General features: G+C 34.0%; 1 protein-coding gene across 2 annotated transcripts in view; it reads right to left on the minus strand.

Moving 5' to 3' along the window:
• The window catches only part of LOC138933926 (A-type potassium channel modulatory protein DPP6), a 48,231-nt gene extending 28,446 nt beyond the window's left edge, over nt 1-19,785 (minus strand). For both annotated transcript variants that reach the window (XM_070297178.1, XM_070297176.1), the window contains exon 1: nt 19,055-19,785. The gene's annotated coding sequence lies outside the window, so the exon portion shown is untranslated. The remainder of the gene's footprint in view (nt 1-19,054) is intronic.
• Between the last annotated feature and the right edge of the window lie 3,577 nt (nt 19,786-23,362).

Consider the following 23,362-nt stretch of genomic DNA (forward strand, 5'->3'; position numbering starts at 1 on the left):
TCATTCTTCTGCGTAGAATATTCGATCGCTCATCCTCTCAACCAAGCGTGAATTCGAAATTTAAGCGAGCTCCTTCGCGAAGTTTCACCCATTGGACTGACAATGAGCTAAAAGCCATCCCTTTCTCTCGTTCTTTTTCGGACTACGTTTCAAATGGCGAATATTCTCGTTCTTGACTTCAGGGAACTAACACATTTCGCCAATATTGCAGACTAACTGCATTTTTTTCATGATCTTAGCTCAGATTGCTAACGACTTCGTTCGGACTTAAAATCTGATATGCAAATCTCATACAATTAAAATGTCAGTCCAATTGATAAAGAATAAACGTGCCTCGTTATATTTATAGCGGTTGAAAATTGAAGAGTGTAGTTTTATTAAAACTGAAAATTGAAGCTTGCATTCGCTATTAAATTTCTTAAAAATTTATCAATTTATATTACACAATCAGCAACGATGGAAATTTAATTACAATATTTTCATAATCTTGAAAAAGATAACTGTCTAGTCTTTCTTTACTTTTTAATTATTTTTTCTTGCGTTAGACCATTTGTTACACCTCGTGGTAAATTTTGCGTGTGTAATTACTCAATATTCCAACAATCGCCAACGTAAAATAATTATAGCACATCATGAGGAAATAATCGCTCGGATCATACGCGTGACTGCATAGAATATGCCTCATTAAACTCTAATTACATTATGATACATGTACATTTAATCGAAAAAAAAAAATTCTAAGAACTATCTCGCGTGCAAAAGCGCGACCATTAACTTTATTGTCATGAATGAAACGCTAAATATACGACTACCTTGCGCACGTCTCAGTGTTATTAATTGAAAACATCATTTTAACCTTGTTTAGCAAACCGCGATTATCGCCGCCCGATTTAAATTTTTTGATGATTCTCACAGAAATAAGTCAACCTTTTTTATTTCTGGAAAAATTTTATCTCATCGGATTAATTACTCGTAGCATCTGCACACGCATATTTTAATCTTCATATATAATTTATCTATATAAATGCTAATAAAGAGCGCGCGTTTATTCTTGTTATTCATCTTATTCTGTATATACAGGGTGGGGCATTTATATTGAGACATCTAAATATCTAAAAAATAAAGCAAGATAGAAAGAAATGTTGCCGACAAAAGTTGTTCGGTTCGAAAAGGGTCATTAGATGATGCCATTAGTTTGATCTTGGGTGGAGGCGCTTTGGAGATTTCAATGTCAATCTTGTTTTATTTTCTTTACACCAATTGATGTCTCTCATTTCTCGAGCTTAAAATATTAAGCAAAAACATTATTGCAAAATAAATAATTTTATGAGATATTTCATAGTTTATGTAAAATTATGTCAAAGTAGGGTAATAAAATAAAGTATAAAATATCTCGTAAACTATTAAACTTTTGGCCATCGTACTCCTATAACTTTTTATGCAGAATATTGCAAGGAATCGATTTATGTAAAAAAATTGGGGTGTTTCCATTAAAAAAAAAAAAAACAAGATTGATATTGAAATCTCCGAAGCGCCTCCACCCAAGGTCAAACTAATGGCACCATCTCATGACCCCCTTAGAACCGAACAACTTTTGTCCGAAACATTTCTTTCTATCTTGCTTTATTTTTTAGATATTTAGGTGTCTCAATATAAATGCTCTATCCTGTATACTATATACATATGATATGTTTCCGTCTCAGACATATGTATTTTCTAAATTTATGTTATTTATGATAATTAAAGGCGCAAATGATTTTAATTTCTCTTTCTTGCATTTTAGCTGAGATCGCGTAATTTCGAAGTAGTTTTAATCCAGGGGCCCCTTTGAATAGAGCTATGCAATCAGCTTTCTCTACAGATCTACTCGCCAGTCTTGTTAGACTTTTTTTTCCAGCGATTGCGGATTTTCGTGGCTTGTTGGAAAAGCGAATTCAGCACAATTGACCGAAACTAGACGAAAGAGGGGACAAGTGCTAATAAAACGAATATTACGAGTGCAGACTAAAGGAAACATTTGGGGCTAAATGTTTTTGTTGATTATTATATGAAGGACGTGAATTATACTGCGCGATTCATTTCGGTAATGTCGTTTCGATGATAAAGGAATGTGCCTAAGGCACGATGAAAAAGGGAAAAATTTTCGTTCTCAAGAGACCTTTGAGCGAAAAATATCTATTATCGATTTAAAGTTGACTGTTTTTTAATATCAATCATTTTTTTAGACGATAAAATTTTAATAGTTGCGAGAGATTTAAGATAGAAAAAAATTCTCGTTTTAACCAAATATCCATTTATAACCGAGGAATACTCATATTTCATTGTTTTACCTGTTCTTCTTTTCTTTTTTTTAGATTGGTTTGTGTTTAGGAAATTGACGAAAGTTCTCAAGGATAGATTACAGGCAAATAAAATTGACGTTTCCACAAGACAGACACAAAGTGTCTTAGCATAGTCAGACGAAATTAAATTCGTGCCTATCTTTTTTCTCATGATACAACATCATGTTCTAATACGATTTAATCTCCTGGCGTAATTTTATTTTTCTATTAATTACAAGCTTTCCTACATATTTTGCGCTGGTATTTTTCCCTTGATAAAAAAAACGCAGAGTGGAGAATAAAGAAACCAGAGAATTATGCACAATTGCAAGTGCTATTACTATTTTTTTTTCAATCTACAAACATTATATTTGAAGCAAAATAATGAGAAAAGTTATTTTCATGCCGAATTTCTCTCGCTTTTCCGTAATACTTTTCAATCTATTTATTTCATTCTTTCGATATTCTTTATTCTCGTCTCCCACTCTATATACGCTTTGCACTTTACCAAAATCATTAATAATTGGTAATCATCAGTATTGAGTTTTCTGATGAACAGAAAGAATCTGCTTATTAATTTCCAGACATTGATTTTCATGGCTGGCAACGATATATATATATATATCACCGACGTTTTATTTTCATTAACAAAAATTACCGATACATTTTGCCATAATAATTTACTCAAGATTTACTCTGTATCTCTTGACGTATAAACAGTTTACAAAATCTTTTCTTATTGCAAATGCGCATAACAAAAATCATCGCGATCGCGCAAGATTCTCCTGATTTTAATTCAAATTTGTTCACGATGAACGAGACTGATCGAATTGGGGAATGCGCAGAGTCGACTAAACAGAATTTCTCGTCAGTCGGAATTGCCCCTGTCTTGACTCGCGCACACGTTGTCGCGCATTAACAGAGTGGATGGAAGAGTAGGTCGTTGAAAATGCGGCAAGCATTCCGCATTAACGTATAGATACGAAATTCGCATATCTTCCGAGAATTAAAGCGTAAGTAGCTGAATAATGTGCATTTGCATCTCTGGTGGCGTGAACTCGGCGCAAGAAGGATCCCTCAAAAGCGGACGACCGCCGCTGCACTGCGTCCGACTCTTACGAATCCCGTTTAATTATTCACAGGCGTGATATTCCATTTGGCGATACTGCTTCTCCGCGGATCGTAATATTGTACCTAAACACACTTTTGGGACACGAAAATCTCATGACGACAAGAACTGAAATTTAAATTTATCCCCGACATCTATTTTCATTTAAATCAATGATGTTATCTACGGTACAAGTAGAAAAAAGTCCCAACGTTCAGCTATCAGACTCGAATTAAAAACGTAACAACGCGCTTGAAAGGAGAGATTAATGGATTTTTCTATATATAAAAGCCCGAGTATCTTTCAGCATTATTGGCTAACGCTACAATTGATTTTATTTGTACGTATCGATACACTCTTCTACGCCTATAGACTGAACATTTTTTTCATGCTGAGAAAATTTTAATTTGTCATGAATTTGAGAACTCTCCGAAAGAATTGCCGCATCCGTTGTCTATAAGCGATATAAAACGCGCGCGCATTGTTACATAATTTTATTTTTATAAATATATGGCATAGCGTAGATATTATGGTAAAGAGTTATCGAGTTTATAACGGCGTACGTGGCATCGTTTCCATGAAACGAGCTAAACCAGACTTTAATGACGCCTACAGTTAAAGATTAACGTAAGTACGCGGCGTCCGAAAACTTGGCTTTATATTCGCGTCGTTATTTATGCAAATGCTCATTAAAACGCGGAGAATGCAAAACTTAGCAAAACAGTTCGCAATATTAGTAAAGCTACTTTGCGCATTTTTATCGCAGAAAAGTTCGATAGTTATATAATTAAGAAACATATAAAGAGCAATTATTTTAAAATGATAACAAGATGAATAATAGTAGGAAGAGAGAGAAAGATGGGAAGGAGGAGGAGGAGGAGGAGGAGGAGGGCAATGAAATGTCGAATCAACGAGTACTCGATGAGAGAGATGAACAATGAAGAATGGGAAATAGTTTTGCAAATTTTAATATCGTTTCCGTATGTACTTATATGTCAAATAAAACGTACTCTTGTATGGAAACTTGGATAAAAGCAAAGTTATTCGAAATAAGATTTCTTGTATTATTCACGCTACTTTGAACTTTCTAATCAAGCCGCTATTGATGAGGTGAAGAACGAGAGGAGCCGACAAAATAAACTCGTGATAGTCGAGTTCGGCCAAATAGAATAACTTAATTGTTTCTAACGTGCTGGTTAATGGCTTAGCCGACGGCGTATTTTGCCAACTAAAGTTTCTCAGGCGCTGTTGAGTTGAAGCCTGCTAGAATAGGGATGCCGGTAGTTTACTTCGCTACGCGAGATATCAAAAGCCTATTAGTTTTCTCGTAGCCGTTTATTATATAACTGAATCAATTGCTAGTTATTATTATTTTATCAGGACGACAAAAATTATCGATTCTACAATCTAAACTCTTGCGATAAAACTGTAATATTTCTATAAAAAAAAAAAACTTTGTTTTATTTCCTGCTCCATAAATATAATAAAAATATTCGATGGTCGTAGGATCGCAAATGTCTTAATCCCCAAAACTTTCGATTAATACGAAATTTAAAGATAAAACTGCGATTTCGTATGCACATTGGTATTCAAGTTGAGTGTTAATGTAAAAAAGAACAAAGAAGAAGAGAGGCTGCGTATATATCACAGGCCATGTCCGCATGTATTCAAACGAGAAACGTGTAAATAAGTTTTAAAATGTATTCTTATGCATGCACGTAGTCGAAAGAATAATCGAGTTATAATAAATAATCATTGTATTTATGCTTTTTGGTAGTCATATAAAACGATATAACTATAAGAAATGAAATGATATAATATACTATTAGAATTTTAACAATTCTTTCCAAGTGAATGAAATCTAGTTAAAGACGAAAGAATACTTTGCGCAAGTTTAACGAGTTCGTTTTTTGCTCGAACGATATCGGCGAATGCCACAGGTGCTCGCGCTTGTCACGTCGAGATATTTCATCGATGTGTCCGCGTTGAAAATTGCAAATATTTTTGCGCCAAAATAAACGTGCAGATTTGCACATAGGAATAAATATTATGAGTAATCTCCCTTGCGGGAAATATTTAACATTAATTCCCTCGAGTATCCATCCATTTCGATGTTCGGGTTTCGAGTCTTGATGCGGCATTTCATAATGTGGGAATTTTGTTTCTCGTTAAAAATACAATCCTACTTTCCATAACAAGGAACTAACAATGAAAGAGCTATATTTAAAAAATCACATTGTACATAAATAATGGTATAAAATGTTGTTACGAATGTTGGAATTGTTTGTTTTGAAAAGGCTAAATTTTTGACTAAAATTAACAGTATTGTAATCGTCGATGTTTTAAAATTCTGTTTATTTCGCGAGAGAATCAGTTGTTTTTATGCATCGTAAAGATGCTTCGTGAGATGCTTGGATTTCAATTTTACATTAATCTAAAAATTCATTTATGCCAATTCTTTCGTCTTTAACTAGGTTTGATTCACTAAAATAGAATTGTTAATAATTCTAATAGTATATTATATCATTTTATTTCTTACAGATAAATAAGAAAAAGCACTCATGCGTATAGATAGACAATTAATTTTTCTTCTAAAAATTTCATTAAGAGAGAAATCCACTAGTCATACAATCATTAAAAAATTATGCGATAATATTTTCATGTTTATTATTAAACTGAACAAACGCGACAAAAGGAATGTTACAAATTTTTGCCTAATGATTTCGACGTTAAATAATCAAAAAAAAAAAAAAAAAATAACACGCTCTGATAGACCGATGCGAAAAAAATGCTGCAAATATTAGGGTCGCTCTTTCGCACCGCATTATAAATCATGTACTCTTTCGACAACGTTACGTGAAATTCTCTCTTCCGTAAAAGTTCTGTGCTTTAGTATACATCGAGAGACCCTTGAAAGGGATGAATGTTCGTATAAGGGAGACCTCTTTTTACCCTGAATGTTTCTCATGCTGAAATGGTGTTTTTAACCATCGCGCTATTACTATCCCAACCAATTTCGTAAGAGGCCGAGCTGTATGCTAATACAGCTTCCGGAAACTGTCGAAGAATTCACTTTAGGATTCATCGTAACTTTGCATCGGGAATTCACGTGCATGAATATATTTCCTCTCAATATCTTGGAAAATCAGCTCGATTCAACTCACTTTCTTCGGAACAATTTGTTTTGTACGATTCTGAAAAGATAAGACATTATGAGAATTGCATTATACATATATAGCGAAATGACTTTATATGTTTTATACGAGACGCTCTTCTCGCATTTCTATAGTACTTGGTTAATTTTATATTAGGACAATTCTTTGCGCTGGAGAAAATCTTTTCTAGCTTTCAATTTTTATACTTTCTTATTTATTTTTAATGACATAGAATCTGAATTTGATCCTCCCTCTCGCGAAAACATTCAACTCGATACAATTGGGTTCATGATCTACCACAATATTGCAACGGAGCGAGTATCACGCGTACACGATATCGCTGCTATTCGTGTCAGCTGACTTTACCGACTAATTCCCGATGTATATTATGTATATATATATATACATACATACGGAAGGCATATTACATGTTCACGTAGAACAATTCAGGAAAAGTCTCAAAGTGAAAGACTCGTAGTGAAATATTTTCGAAATTTTGGAAATAAGAAAAATATCGAATCAATGATACATATATTGTACAAGTTCCGAACTCCCGTTTCTATCACGTCGTCCTCGTCCTGACCATTGTCGTTTCTCCTGCTCTCTTGTTGTACAGCAACGCCGTTCAAACGAACGGACTACTAATTATTCGCAAGCATTGTTGGAAGCAGTCTGTCGGTCTGTCCGCGAATACGCGGCGATACAAGCTTAATTCGCGTCATGAATGTTAATTACTCGCGATTAATACGGAATAATGTGCTTAGGACTTGCTCCCTTCGACCTTGCCCGTTATTCGGACAAGCTTACGCGACATTATAAACGCTGACATTATTTTAATAACCGGCGCGAGAGCAGGAAAATGAAGCTTATTATGCAATGAGATACTAACATGTGTGTGGGTCTCTTTCTCGATAAAACAAATTATGCACGCTGGAGAGAAGACAATTGAAATAAAATTCGAGCGAGAATGATACTGTTGAGAAAATTGAAATATTAAAATTGTGACTAATAAAATCATCGTATATATAAAGAAATAATATATAATCAAGATCGTATATTTCAGCGCGACACATGTATACGTGATAGCGTAAAGATACGCGGATAATGTCTCAAATTAAAATTTCTCTTTACGAATATAAAGAAATCGAGAATATAAAAATTTTATAATATAATAAATAATATTATATATATATATTGTATTTCATTATATATTTTTTTATTAATATATATTCTTATATATTATAATATAATTTTTAAAATACAAAGAAATTAAGAAAATTGAAATTTTATTTATTTCTGATAACATGTAATGTTATACGTATTCCTTTTTCTAATGCAAAATCAACGAAAGGCTCTATCAATTTTTTAATTTCTCATTTTTTTTTTTTTTCATTTTTAGTTTATTATGTGCGAGAGAAGAGTAAATGAAATTTTTATATAATATAATTTTTGTAAAAAAGTTCACATTACCAATCAAATTATGAATAATAAATGATTTAACACTCACCTCGGTATAATCGTGATGCAAAACACTAATTGATTGGAAAAATATAAATATTGCGGTAAAAAATACTGCATGATTTACGAGAGAAAAATATTTTTTTTTAATACAAACTTATATCAAAGTTACGAGAAATAAAAGAGATCTAATTCTAATATAGAAAAATAAATTCTATATTCGAAATATTCGCGTTTTCGATATCGCAAAGTCCTATCCGTTTCGTATATTAATGAAAAACGGAAAAGTACGAAAATGATACGAATGTTACTCGAGCACCGTGTACGATATTGAACGAATCGGATTAATAATGGAGAATATATCTCGCGTTTCCTCTCTAGATTACGTTCCACTTGGTAATCGCAACACTCGCGAGCTTTATCCATCTTTCGATAACTCTCGACGAATAAGGAAGATGAAAAGAACTTCACGAGTGTTACGATCGCGAGTGTAAAGCCTATGGCACACGGTACGATTTTTCGTTAATATTTTAGTTATAAAATTTCTAGAGATTTCAACAAAATTTTTCAAGACTCTAAAAATCCTCTAGATTCTCGATAATAGCCAATGATTGCTTATGTAGTCAAGGTACGATTCGAGATATTTATTATAGAAGAAATACTAAAATTTTTTTAAATTTTACTAGGTTAGGAGATCTGTCATTTTCAATTAATTATATACATATTCAATTAATATCACCATAGTTATAAATAAAATATATAACTACTTATATATATTTATAACTTTTGTGTCTTTATATTTATTATTATTTTTATTTTTTGCGTTTTTTTTTCGTAGTATCGTCTGCAGCCAGCAACAAAACCATAGTGAAATATAGCATCGAATCTATTACCAAAAATTAGCATGCTAGCACGCACAGCAACACGCAGCACATAATATTTCAAGTTGCATAGCCATTATAATTGCTAGCAAAATGTCTCGCATGCGATCTAGTACGCAAAATCGCATACCGTGTGCGGCAGGCTTAACGTAGCCCTAGGCCCTAGTCACATAAATATTTCGTAGTGACAAAAACTAGCTACGTCACGGGTCACGGCATTGGAATGTACCTAGTCGGTCTAGCGTCTAGCGGCGCTGTTGTTTACATTCCACGGCCACACGGTCTTGCGGCCTTGGCATTGACGTGACGACGCTCGAGCGAGAAGGTACCTATACGAGATTCTCCGTATGCATTATTTATACGTTTTATCACACACACACAAAATCGCGAAATATTCCCTACTTATTTCGTAATACGCGCGTTAAATATTTCGCGAATTAGAATAACAACGAAATATGACACTGTTGAATAACACTCGAGCAGGTATAGCGGCGTGAACTTCTCTGAATATCGTCACATTCTCTTCGAGAGGAACGCGAAAAGTTGTATTTTCGCGCGCGATTATTTTCAATGACAATGGCAATCGGCGATTATTAATCTACGTAATTGATTAAATTTCGCAATAAATGAGACGTAATAATCTCCCAGCGACAATTTCAAATAAAAGATGTGATATATACAGGGTGTCCTAGACCACCAGTACACCCCTTTTCTTTCAAAAACTAAGCATTTTAGAGAAAAACGTTTTCAACAAAAATTGTATGGTTTTGAGGGGAACATAAGATGGTGTCATTGGTTTGACCTTGCATGGCATCGTCGAGATCAATTCAAGAGGATACCTTTAATTTCTTAAATGGAAGTCCCTATTTTTCATTACATATTCTTGTACCTTATCTCGAGAGCTTTCCAAAACACTATAATAAAGTATTTTTTTATTAAGTACTTTTTGAGTTATTTTATATCAAAATATGTCAGATTAAAATATAAAATAACTCAAAAAGTACTTTATGAAAAAATACTTTATTATAGTGTTTTGGAAAGCTCTCGACATAAGCTATAAGAATATGCGATAAAAAATAGGGGGTTCCGCTTAAGAAATTAAAGATGTCCTTGACTTGACCTTAACGATGCCATCCAAGGTCAAACCAATGATACCATCTTATGTTCCCCTCAAAGCCATACAATTTTTGTTCAAAATGTTTTTCTCTAAAATGCTTAGTTTTTGAAAGAAAAGGGATGTATGGGTGGTCTAGGACACCCTGTATATGACGACTATTTATTCTCTAATGATTCTCAAACGCGTCTTAGCCCTATCAATTATAAACTATCAACTCGACTCGCCCATGATAACCGATATATCATTCTCGTACTCTTCATATTCGCATTCTTCGAGTCATTAACAGAACATCGCGACAATATTAATCGACCCCAACTCGAGCGACATTGTAACGCGTTTAATTACTAAGTCGTTTAATTACAGTCGTTATTAATCCCATAATTTCCAACTACGTATCGCGTAAATTCGCTGTTAAAATACATCGTTGTATTTTATCAAAGCGCGTAATTTGCGAGATTTATTCCGTCGAAGCTTATATCGCGTGAACGATGAGTAAATCTAATTATATTTTGTAATATTACGATCCGCAAATATTTATATTTGTTAATACTTTTTTTTCAACCTTTATATTTATAACACCAAGTACAATAAAGTTGTTCTAAAATACGAGCGTATATTATTCGCGAACGAGCGACAAAGAAGCAACTTAACCTAACCTAACCTAATCTAAACCGTAGGGTAAACAATTTTTTAAATTTATTTTTTACTCAAGTTTTATTAATAATTAATTAATTGTTCGTTTATCTCCATTTAAAATTATTGTAATACAAGTGCATAAATAAAATTTTAAATTGTTTTCTCAACAATAGTTTTAAAATATTAATTATTTTCATATGAATACATAAAAAATATGTTTAAAAATGTAAATATGTAAAAAATTTTTTTCGTAAATTATACAGTGTTTTTAACACTTTAAAGGTCTAGTAAAAAACAAATAAAAAAATTTTATTTCGTAGGTTAATTTTCGAGATATTTATTATTTCTGACATTGGCTTATATACATAATGTATATATATTTATATTTTACAGATCGTCGTATAGAAAGAGATCGACATAATATCCTACAACTCTACCGTTGCGCATCCTACCGGGTGAGTCAAATTACTTACTTTTTACTTTTATACATATATTTATATAATGTCTTGCACACACACGCATGTATAAGATAAATAATATTAAAAAAAAAGAAAAACTAGAGAGGATTAATCTTTTCCTGATACATTAATATAATCTGACAAGCTAGCAGGTTATAAAAATATAAATTTGCAATGATAATGGATGCAACAATAAGAAATATATGATTTGTTCTTATGTAAATTGCTTGATTTTATTTATCTTATATTAAATAAATATATTGTATATTAAATATTTAAGCATCTTATTCAGAAAATATTAAATGAAATAAGTAGACAACAATAGGAGCGCAAGTAGGAAAGTGTAATAGGATTTATGATATTGTTCTGGTCAATTTGCGGCCATGTGCTGCCGAGATAGGCAACGATAACACAGACTCGCTTAAAACGCAACGATAAAATTTCTATTTTATTTTCTCAATTATAAATACCGAAATTAATCTCGCGTAAATTTTTAAACAATTATTTAATTTTAACGTATGAATTACCAATGTTAAAATTTTATTATTTGAGTTTAAAATGGCCAAGTATGGCGAAGAAATAGTATTACTTGTCAGACAATAATATCTGAAGATGCTGTAAACGCGATTATTTTTTCGTCGCAGCGATGAGGTTGTCGAATCTATAAAACATATCAATGTATATGAATAATTATTTTATATTTCCAAATTTGATCTTTGAAGCGATTTTTTCATTGCTCGCAAAACATTTGATATGTTGACGCGGCTACTGCGTTTTTAACAACGTTAAAAATGTTATAGTAAAATAACTGCTTATATATATGCCTCGGTATATTAATATGTTTTATTGATTTGACGGTTTTGTCAAAATAACAACGTGTACACGTGTACAGAAAAAAAAAAAAAAATAGGCGCATGTGGAACGGTGCAAAAAGCGATTGCCAGAGGGTATAGAATGGACATCCCCCGAATCCTTTTCGCGACTCGGATGAAACAGTCGGGCGGATCGATCGGCACAGGCGGTTGCTTTCTAGATTGCCGCTATTCCGCAGAGAAAATGATTTCCGGCATTGAAGCACATCATCGCCTCGCGAGCGTGTCAACAAGGATCAGTATCGGTGAGGAGCGATTTCGCTTGAGGATAGATATTTCTTGTCGAGGATACAATCGTGCGTATACACACAAGATTGTACACGTAATCGGATGCTTTATTTTTCGACATTCCTCGCTATATAACGAAACACGCATTACTTTATTCTTCTATAGCAATAGTTTAGGAAAAGGGAGGATTGTGGTTCACATAAATATATTTCTCATTGTAATAAAGATGATAAATCGAGAATGATAAATCGTTGAACGATGGACGCAACAACTCACGTTCGCATGTAACTACATGCAAGCGATAGGATATAAATTCCTTGTTCGGTCTCATATATAAACGATGAAACCGTCGTGTCGTCGGCAGAATTTATTTATCGCCTGAGCATTCTACACGCAACGCGAGAATTTGCCGTAAACGAAACCTCTTCGCAACATTGAGATGGCATGCTTTGTTGGCTGTTGCACTTTTTTTTTTTTTTTTCGTAAAATTGAAAGCAGCTTGGAGGACCGAGATCCGTTCGAATCTAGATCTCGGAGTTTTCGGGAATCTCGCACAAATGCGCGAAAACGAATTTTTATTTATCTCTTCTTGAGTTTCTCACGAAAACTTTTAATCTATCTCATGGAATATATTTGTATATTTTGTAGACAAATCGTGCAAAAAGATACGCAAATGTAAATCGTAATTAATTCGTGTACTTACAATTAGCTATAGAATTATTCTGATTAGCATTACATTAAGTCGATAAACAATGTTCGTCTATAATGAATTGGGATAAGTGCAGTGTGAATATGCGAAAAATTAAATCCATCTGTTTGTGGATAAATATGTCGAACTTTATTTGAAACGGTCATTTCATTTTACAGATTCATAAATTTATTCGCCAATAGTAACAGAATAAATATTGATAAAATAAAAAATAAAATCTAACTACGAATTATTTCCTTATCAGTGCGATAAATTTGAGAAAAATGCAAAATATTGTGTATGCTTATCCATCTCCTAACTTACTTTCGGCATTTCATTCGATATCGTCAAAAGAAGCAACGCTAAATATAAAACGGTAATAATTTATCATTTTCGTTTTGCGGTGGAAAGTGCAAATGTTTGTTTTTTGCGAGCGAAAGCTCGGCTTTATTTGAATGAATTTAATATTCCATGTGTATATACTCGCACATGGTCCTTTGGTTTTCATTTATTTTAATTATAAGAAAAGAAGAAAATTATATATACAATATATATATCAGCATGTCGGCAACCACGCGGATTAACGCGATTAATTAGTCAATTCGTGTTCAAGAAACACTTATTTGATCATCAGTGAGAAATGCGGGACAGAGGCCAATTATTTCACGAAATTGTGTCCAATGATTTCACCGCTTACGAGACAGAAATAATTTCAATTTCCATTTTACAAAATTCATCACGTATGCACGAACGAATCGCAGTTGGGTCAAACTAATGAACAGAGTTTTCGCATCGTGTCGTGTACGAGATCCATCGTTGCATAAAGATATTGCGAAAAAATGTCGCATTGCATTTCAGACGATCACAGGGCAATACTGGCAATTTTATATTTTAACACCAACGGAATCAAGATTAATTCCTTTTAATACCATGGATTCTCGAACGCAATTTATTACACGTAATTGCATCTCGAGATTTATTGCGCCGCGATATGCACGATATGTGCTTCGATAGTTGAATTATAACGTAATATTAATATGAAGAGTGAGATCATTGCGTGAAAAAATACAAATATGAGATGCAACATGCAGTTGCCGGAACTCGTAAAATAATAATCTAGAATAATCTAGATAAATGACACTAACACACAAACGCGCTCTAATTATCCCTTACTAATAGAAAAATAAGATTAGATATTTTGCCATCATCGTGACAGATGACAAACTTTTAGACATCAATATTTTATCGTCAATTAAATAAAAATTCTTGCAAATATCTGGCCTTCGATCATGAAAAGGTATAACAAACGATAATAATACGCATCATTAGTACTTTATATTTCAATAAGAAAATCTCGATAGTATGCATGTAGCAGCAATTTGCAGTAAATCATCGATAATTAACAGCATTATGCTCGTACATTAATATATTGGTGATTTTTAAAAGATAGCGCTTTATACGGCCATCTGATTGGATATTTTCTCATCTTTCATCCCTATATCGCTCCTGTTCGAAGATCCGGAAATATCCGTTTCTCCAGTTTTCAATAGCCCTGTTGCTGAAATTCCGGCTCTATCCGATATCGGATACCGAAACCGTACCGATAATAATGATAATAATATCATAACAATAATAATAATAAAAGATAAAAGATAAGAGACTAGAATATACCATTCCCACGCTAAAATTATATTAGATGCAAGAATAAAAATCAAAATTTGCATCAGGTTATACCAAATTAAAAAAAAAAAAAAAAAGGAAATTATCGTAAAAATAACATTTCTATAATCATATTCAATTTGCAATTGCGACAAAATTCTTGATTATATACAGTTTATGATCATACTACTCGTATCGTACCATCGAAAGTTTTATCGATTCTTAATTAAAGAGTGAAAGAATTTAATTGAGAATTAATCATATATTTTTTTACCGGATCGCTATTCCGTGATAGCGAGTTATTATCCTTTGCAATTTTTTCGTGACGAATATATACGTACTTTGTTAGATATTCTTGCTTAGGGGGGCGGGGGAGGGGGAGGATGTTCTAATTATTCCACGGAGAATTTAAAGTTGGTAAAAGAAAAACTCTTGGTTTGTACGTTCGATATAATGGCTGGATTAGAATTTATATCTCTTGGCGCATTCGCGTGCATTTATCCTCAAATTTTAATTTGACCCATTGGCCCACTTCGTGATAAAAAATAGCAACTTATCCGGTTAAATCGCTAAATCGAATATATTGACTTACGTAATGGAAATTAAATATTTCTCCTTCTTGATATTCGTGATATTTCTATTTATTGTTAGAGCGCTCCAAATCGTTGCCTGCTTGAAAACGTGGTGCAAAATTAGTACATACTGAGATATTTTTGTAATATGTAATATCAGCGATGCGATGTAATCGTTGTAGCAATTCTTTTTTTATTTGTTTTGTTTCAGAAATCCAACTTTTTTTTTTTTACGACGAATGCAAAATGACTCCGGGATAAAAATAATAGAAACAATTTATTTTTACGTTTTTTTTTAGGTAAAACTTAAAGTCGGGAAGCTTTCTTATGGAGGGAAATTAATATATGTGTAGACCGGAAATGATTGCGCGTATTTTACCGTTAGAAACGGCCAAATTCCCGAAAACGATTTTGTTAAAGGAAATTAGCGTGCCGCCGAGAGAAATTATGACTCAGGCAGTGTCGGAATCTGACATTTCGATTCGATGTCCGATGTACGAAAGTAACTTTGTCAACCACATGCGGTTACTCAAGTTGAAAACTCGTGTCATTCGATTAAGTGGCAATTAAGGCAAACGTAAGGCGCTCTTATAATTTAGAGAGAATCAAATAACTTAAATAGATACGTGATTATCAAACATTATCGCGTGATATTTTGATACACTCGCTAAGAATAAACCAAGTTTGCATTCATTTTTTTTTATATAAATATCAATATAAATTAGAACGCATGTAATTTAATTTACTTTACACTATAGAAGAAAAAATTAAATTATATACTAAAATATATATTTAAAGAAAATACAATCAAAAGAGAAAGAGAGATATAAAAAAATGAAGATTAGTATATAAAATTGACGATATAAATCTCTTGTGACAAGTATCTTCGCAATTCCATCTTTTGTTTTTAAGATGCAAATAACCGATGAGGTTTTATAAGGATTAATATCCTTATTCGCATTGTTTTCAAATTCAAATAGATATGAAAAGAATAAAACATATCTATCAGTGCAATCTCTTGGGAGAGGGAGAGAGAGAGAGAGAGAGAGTTGCGTGTTACAATGAAACTATCAGATCTTTTCTATCTTTAAGAACAGTCGTAAAGACGTTTTATCTCGATAAATATGACATTTATATATATATACTCTGTGTAAGATTTATCCCAACTATCAAAGTGAAAAATTTTAGAACATCTAACAGAGAAACAAAAAGAAATAATATAGAAAAAACTATTTTAATGTCAAAAATAAGATTAATTTTTTTTTTTTTTTTTTTTTTTTTTTTTTTTTTTAATCATATTCTGATTATTTTATACGCATAAAAGAGAGAGAAAGCTTTTTCTCATCATATATTTCTTTCAAAACATTTCTTTTTTAATGGCGAGATAAATTCTCGATATATTGCGGGATCGGAATGTATAGAGGGAAAAAGAGAAGTGTATTTTAGAAATATTTATTTTACTTCCTAAAATGTGTTGCGTGTTTGGAAATATTCTAATTTACATGGTCACATTTTTTACGTTTCCGAAGGTGTATGACTGTACGAACACACTCGTAATACAAAAATAGGTTTTTTTTTTTTCCAATCCGAAACGCTTGTTTACCCTATCAACAAAGATTCATCGATATCGAGACGATATCATCGTGGTGTGCCAGCCAAAATTTCTAGAGCATACGGTAGTAACGGGATGGTTGACGTTCATATTCGCGCGCATTGTGTACATCGTGATTCATGCTTGGATTTCCAGTAATTAATGCGCCGCTTGTTGTTGCAAAAGCACCACGTCGAGATGCATAAGCTGCGTGTCAGCGCTGCACAAAGTTCGAAATTATACAGCATTTTTCAACTTTATCGCAAATTAATCAAAAACTTTCAATCATTTTAAATCTTGTAAGATACAATAAAAGCGAAAAGATAAATAGATACAACCGATGCTCTTTAGAATATCAACATTTTAACATAGCGTATTCTAAACAATGGCCAAGCTGCTCTTTTGACAGATTTTAAAAGTATTTGTGTATGAGCTTCGGAAAGTGCACAAACGAAATAAAGAGAATTATAGACAGAATAAAAAAAAAAGAGAGTTATAGACGAAATAAAAAGACAGTTAAACCTGAACAATTTTCTTTCGGAAGATATTATAAAATTAAAATATTTTATAATCAAGTCATTTTTTAAATATTTTTTTTTTTTTTACTTTTTGAGATATCTAAATGAAATGCAATAATATACAACGAAATACAATTAAAGTATTGCAGAAGCAAATAATTACTTTAGTGGAAATTTTTATTTTCTCCAGAATCATACACACACATCGGTACCAGTGTCTCTTTCGACAGAATTAAAAAATGGATTCTTCTTTTTTCCATAGATAATTTCCTTAGAGAATAGAATGTTGAGAACCTTTTCAAGTAACGTAAATTAATTTAAAAAAAGAAAAAAGAAAATCTTTATTGAACACACAAGTAATTTCTTGATATTATATTCTTCTATCAATTATATCGAGAAACGGATTGGATTTTCGATTATTTAAAAAATTTGTTCCTTTATCGAAGGGAAAGAAAACTAATGGTATTGTATATTAAAGTAGAAAAAGATCGCATTCTTTCACATAATATAATAAGTTTATTTAAATTTTTGCGAAGAATTTGAATTCCTACGAAATTAAAGACTAATAAAATTATCAAAAATTGTGTAATATCATACGAATAAGAGCGAATCAGATATTAAGCCATGGAATATTTTTGTCGGAAAATTGTATTAAAAAATATGATAGAATTGTGGGGCGTTTACGAAGCTACAAACTAGCAATAGGGAGTTTGTATGTATTTGTCGATGATTTAGGATTGAATAAGCGAGACACGCTATCGATATTATTCGTTATATATACGAAAAAATTATGTATATCATTGACATACTCCGATATTGCAAAACAATCAATTACAGAAACGTAAAATTAAAAATTGGCTTGTAGATTTTTGAAAACTACGAAAAGCTTGATGGAAGAAAATTGCTAAGTCTTATGATTTTACGATCATTTTACGTAATCGGATAGAAACATCTTGGGAGAATGTAATTCATCAAACGATTTCTGAGAAGCGATATGAGGACTAAGTTTTAAAGAGTTTTAAAATCCTCTTGACATTTCTTACGGCAAAGAGAGCGCGCGTCTTCTAATCAGCAGCCGCGCGGAATCCGCTGCTTAAGTTTTCTCACGAGTCACAACTAAAGATCAACGAAGTTCATTAATCATGAGATAGGTTTACAGAATTAAAAAATAACGGATAAATATTAAGATCGCTCAAATGCCCGACTTTAGTATAAGGATTCATATTTATTTTCTTGTGTTTATAAAAAAATAAAGAATAATATTTCTTTAAATATTATCTTATCTGTAATTTAACGTAAATTCTCATTATTCGATAATAAAGAGATATCAATTTATGCTACAAATATTTACGTTGTCGGGGGATAAATAGAAATTGTTTCTATTCACAAAGAAATAAATGTATAAGTTTTTTATATTCATAAAGAATCTCAAATTATCTCGTTGACAAATTTATTACCGGAACAGACTTATTCGGGGGGGCGAGCGGGGGAGGGGGGAAACATGTTTACAAAAAATTGTGAAAAATCTTCAAACTACTTACGATTTAGAAGACGACATTCTAAATCATTCACAATATTCATCGAATCCTTCACATCTATGCGGACCAATACTTGCTTCGCGAGTATTTATTCCATTGAAGCAGTTTAGCCTTTAGTGTTTATTCGAAAGTCACATTCTCAAGCTTTCAAAGAGAACCATCACTGCGATTTCGACTTCGCGTCAATCCTCGATAAATGTATTTCCGTCAGGTCAAAGTCCAAGGATCTTGCAAAGTCTTATCGGGCTTCTTACCTCAACAAAAGGGAAGGCGAGCAGGCAGCCTCGAAAGATAGGGAAACGGTAGCTGAACGATCCTGCTAGCTGCCTCGAGGGAAGCTCGCCCGGGCGGCATGGCTCCCACCTCTTCACCTCAATCCTTCTGGCCGCTGGTTGCCCGGTGAAGGATGTCCTCCGTTCGTTACTAATTCCGAGCAACTCGTATCGTTCCACTATATCACCCCCGTAGTGTACACCTTATGCGATACTCCTTTGTGGCCGCGCACCCCGCGAATCGTTCGTAACGCGAATAAATTTACTAGCACTCTCCCGCGCCAGGAAGTCAAACCGCGTCTTTCGGGAAGACGACTTCACCGGATGTCGCGAACACGTCGCGACGCGCCGGCTCTCATCGGATATACGCGGACGCCGTTCAGCCGCGATTCGTTCGATCCTCGACTCGACGAGAAGAGAAGAGCGAGAAAGGGGAAGAAAGAGAGAGATAGTAGATAATAGAGAAAGAAAGAGGGATGGAAAAAGAGAGGGATGCCCGACAGGACACGGTAGATACCACGGATAAGAAGGAACCTCGTGATCGCGAAAGAGATGTAATGTTAGACGATGACGGCGACGATGACGATGACGACGATATATCGTGCAGAGTCCGTATGACTGTCGACAGGATCAGAAACAGGAAGAGGAGAGCACGGAGACCTGGGCACAGGCAGGACACGATGGCCCGGCCACTGCGCCGACACTGAGGCTACGCCGCAGCCTCGGCCTCCTGGTACTCCCTCTTCCTCGCTCTCTCTCTCTCTCTCTAGCTTCCCGTCTCTCTGTAACGCTCTTTCACCCCCGCCGCGAACAGCCCTCCCCTCCCTGCGCCGTTGCTCGCGCGCTCTTTCTTTCTCAATCGCGCGTACGCGTGCCATAGTGGGTAATTTTGGGGAACCCCTTACGATCTTTTGTTCCAGGTTTCCTTTTCTCCTTTCTTGTACATCCTCCGTTTTCGAATTTACTACTCGCTATGTCCTATGATAGTTTTCGATTTTTTTTTTTTTTTTTTTTTTTTTGGCGTTATGAATGTGTCGCTCTCTTTTCTCTTCCGCTACTGAATTCTTCTTTTTCTATATCGCACAACTTCTCCCTCCATTAACTATATTTCGAATTTTTTCGTCTCTCATTCTCTCATCCCCCTTTCCATCCCTTCTCCCTTCCTCTTCTGCTGCCTCTCTCTCTCTCTCCCTCTCTCTTTTCCACGCTCAATTCCCCCTCTTCTTCAATTCCTGTTCCTCTTCTGTCGTCTGCCGAAAACTCTGTCTCGTATCTTCAGCCCCACCGTTTTCGCGTCTATTATCTCTTTCTTCTTCGCTCTTGCTCCTATACCGATTCTTCCTCTCCTTTTCTCTCAATTGATATCTACATCACTTTTCAACCATTGTGGTTCTCTTTCTCTTTCTCTTTCTCGCTCGTATCGTTTATCCCCTTTCGTTGGACCCCTTGAATATTGCTATCACATACATTCCTTCTTCCGTAATCTTTCCATTTCTCTCTTTTTCACTCTTCATCTTTGTCCGTTTTTCATCGTACGTCCTTCTTCAACTTGGATATTCCTTCATCCCTTCCTTTGCACTTTCCGTCCTTTCCTTTCACCTTCCAGCGACTGCCACTAGCTATATACGATTCCACTTCTCTCCCTTCCAGGATCTTCCATCCCTCTTCCATCCGTGTCTCCGCATTCTGAGTTTCATCCCTTTCGTTCATCCAGCGTACTCCCCTCCGTTTTTGCACTAGCGCGTTCTACCACGAAAGTCAACCCTGTATCATTATAGGGTGCATCTTTATCCTATCGGAAAATCTTACGATACATTCCCGAATCAAACGAGATAAAAACACTGCAACATTTATACGTATACGTTCTAAAAACAATATTTTATTCACGGATGAGATAAAATATATAGATAATTTATAATAAGATGAAACAAAAAAGCATCTATAGGAAATGATAATATATAGGATCGTGTATCTTAAAAAGAAAATAATAGATTATTAAATATTATATAATAACATTGTAATAGTATCACAGAAATACTACTACGTGTAAGATAATTTTATTGAAGAATTATGCCGTTATTAGAATTGATGCGGAAAAATTGCGCATTACGCGAAAGCGCCGGCAGTAATGTCGGAGAGCATATTTTCACGCGGATTTTAACGAATTAATTAAACGTGGCCTACTGAATCAAACGCGGAAATAATATCGTCCGGTTTTTCACCTAACGGCGAATTGCGGCGGAATTGCGCTTCCTTGAAAATTGAAAAGCTTTAAGATGCACGTCGACAAATACTCTACCGTTTTTCATGCAGTCGCGCCATCTCTCAGCATAAAATATACAATGATCCTCAATCACATCGCACGCCGCTATTCATCAGCATATCCTTTTCCTTCCTTCTTTCTTTCCTTCCTCATTATATTTATTCTTTTCCTTTACCTCATTATCGATTGTTTTGATACGCATATATTGTTTCGTTATGCATATAAGTGGCTACATTTAATAGTTAAAGTTAAATATGAGATTTTTGATTCTGAGATTTATTTGATAACAGGTCTAATAGAAAATCTGATAATGAAAGTGCGTAAAGCGATCAAACGAGTAAAGAAAAGTAAAATTGCAGGAAGTTATGACTTTAATCGATCATTAACTCCACTTTTAATTTTACAAATAATATAAATATATATATATATATATTTATTGCTTCTTTTGTTGAGTGATCTCAGAATTTTATTTATTCCGATTGTGAGTGATCCGATCTAGACAGCATTTTTATTTCAGACGAACGACTATATCGACTTTTACGAGATTTATCTTATCCATCTTTCAGCTCGGAGATCCGTTTTCTGTTTTCTTCTCTTTCCTATCCACCCTATTTCTTTCTTGTATTTTCCGCTTACCTCAAGCAACGCTGTGCTGAAGTAAAGGTTTACGGATAAAGGAAACGAAATTGAGTTCTCCATGCTTATTTAATATAATGGATGGAATTTTTGTAATAAAGTTTTCATTGCATGCTTTTTAATGTATTTGATTTTAAGAAATTGGTAAAAGTCGACAAACATTCTTGACGAGAGGCTCATATTCGGAAACATCACGTTTCACCGTAATATCGTGACACTCTATATAAAAAGATAAGTTATCGTTTAAAGCTCACGTTCGCAAAGACGTATGGTAAGTAGATTCGAATACCGTATAAAGTCGTATAATGCCGCGGAATTACAAAATATCGCGCGTGATCTCGTCGTCGTCCGTCTTGTTGTTTTACGCATCTCCCCAAGACTGGGCTCATATAAATGTCGTCTCGGTTCATTCCGTAAATTCGCAAACTGGCATAGATAAATTCGACACAGGATGCACGCCATAAGTCGTGCGTTATTGGTAATGCCATAACAAGGACGAGTCGTGAAATTTTTTTTGCGCGCTTTTAAAGAATTTAAATAATCCTGTAGCACGGAATTTCTCGTCGACATCTTTTTCGGATACCATCGACGAACTTGTTTAGCGATCTTGCATCAATATACAAAACATCCGTGAAAGTCTTGGGCAACACGCGAAAACCTTATTACGCTATAATAAGGACGAAGAAAATAGTAGAGTGCATATTTCGGACGTATCCTTGCTAGTGGCACATGAGGCAAGATATCGCGTATTATCGCGCGGTACCACCCAAGAACGTGTCGAGGCCGACGTAGTTTACAGTACGGGATCTCCCTTTATTAGTCACGCAAAATGAAAAGCCACCGCAGTCTAACCTTATTCAAGGAATATCGATCGATGGAACAAGAAACGTTGCATGCGCGTCCTTGACTCCGGAAACCTTTCCGCTTCAAGGGCCAGGGTCGGCAGGTAAGAGATTAATCGTCCAGGAAACTTTGCGCGCGCGGTCATGAAGACCTACATTGTTTCTTGCAAGACACCCACTTGATCGTCAAATAAGTTACACGAAAAGCTCTGCCAGTTTTTCTTTTACAAGAGTCATTAATGCACTTGATAACGACGCAATATAGCTTGATATAGCAACATGATAGAATTTGTTTAGATAAATCAAATTAAAAGAGATATTACGCTAGTACTCTGGAAAATAATAAAAATAAAATGCGAGAATATATATGTTTTTACACATTCTGTCTTTTTTTTTTTTTTTGTTTGTTTTTGTTTTTGTTTCTTACATTCATTTGTATGTATCTGCTCTAAAGATTCGCTTTAAAAAGAAGAAACGATGATGTATATATTTTTATACTACTGCTTCAATTTATTTCAACAAAATAAAAGTTTACCGTTCTCATCTCGA

This window comes from Polyergus mexicanus, unplaced genomic scaffold, assembly GCF_030449975.1.
Source record: "Polyergus mexicanus isolate NDT 795.1 unplaced genomic scaffold, iyPolMexi1.0 SCAF_6, whole genome shotgun sequence".
Lineage (NCBI taxonomy): Eukaryota > Metazoa > Arthropoda > Insecta > Hymenoptera > Formicidae > Polyergus > Polyergus mexicanus.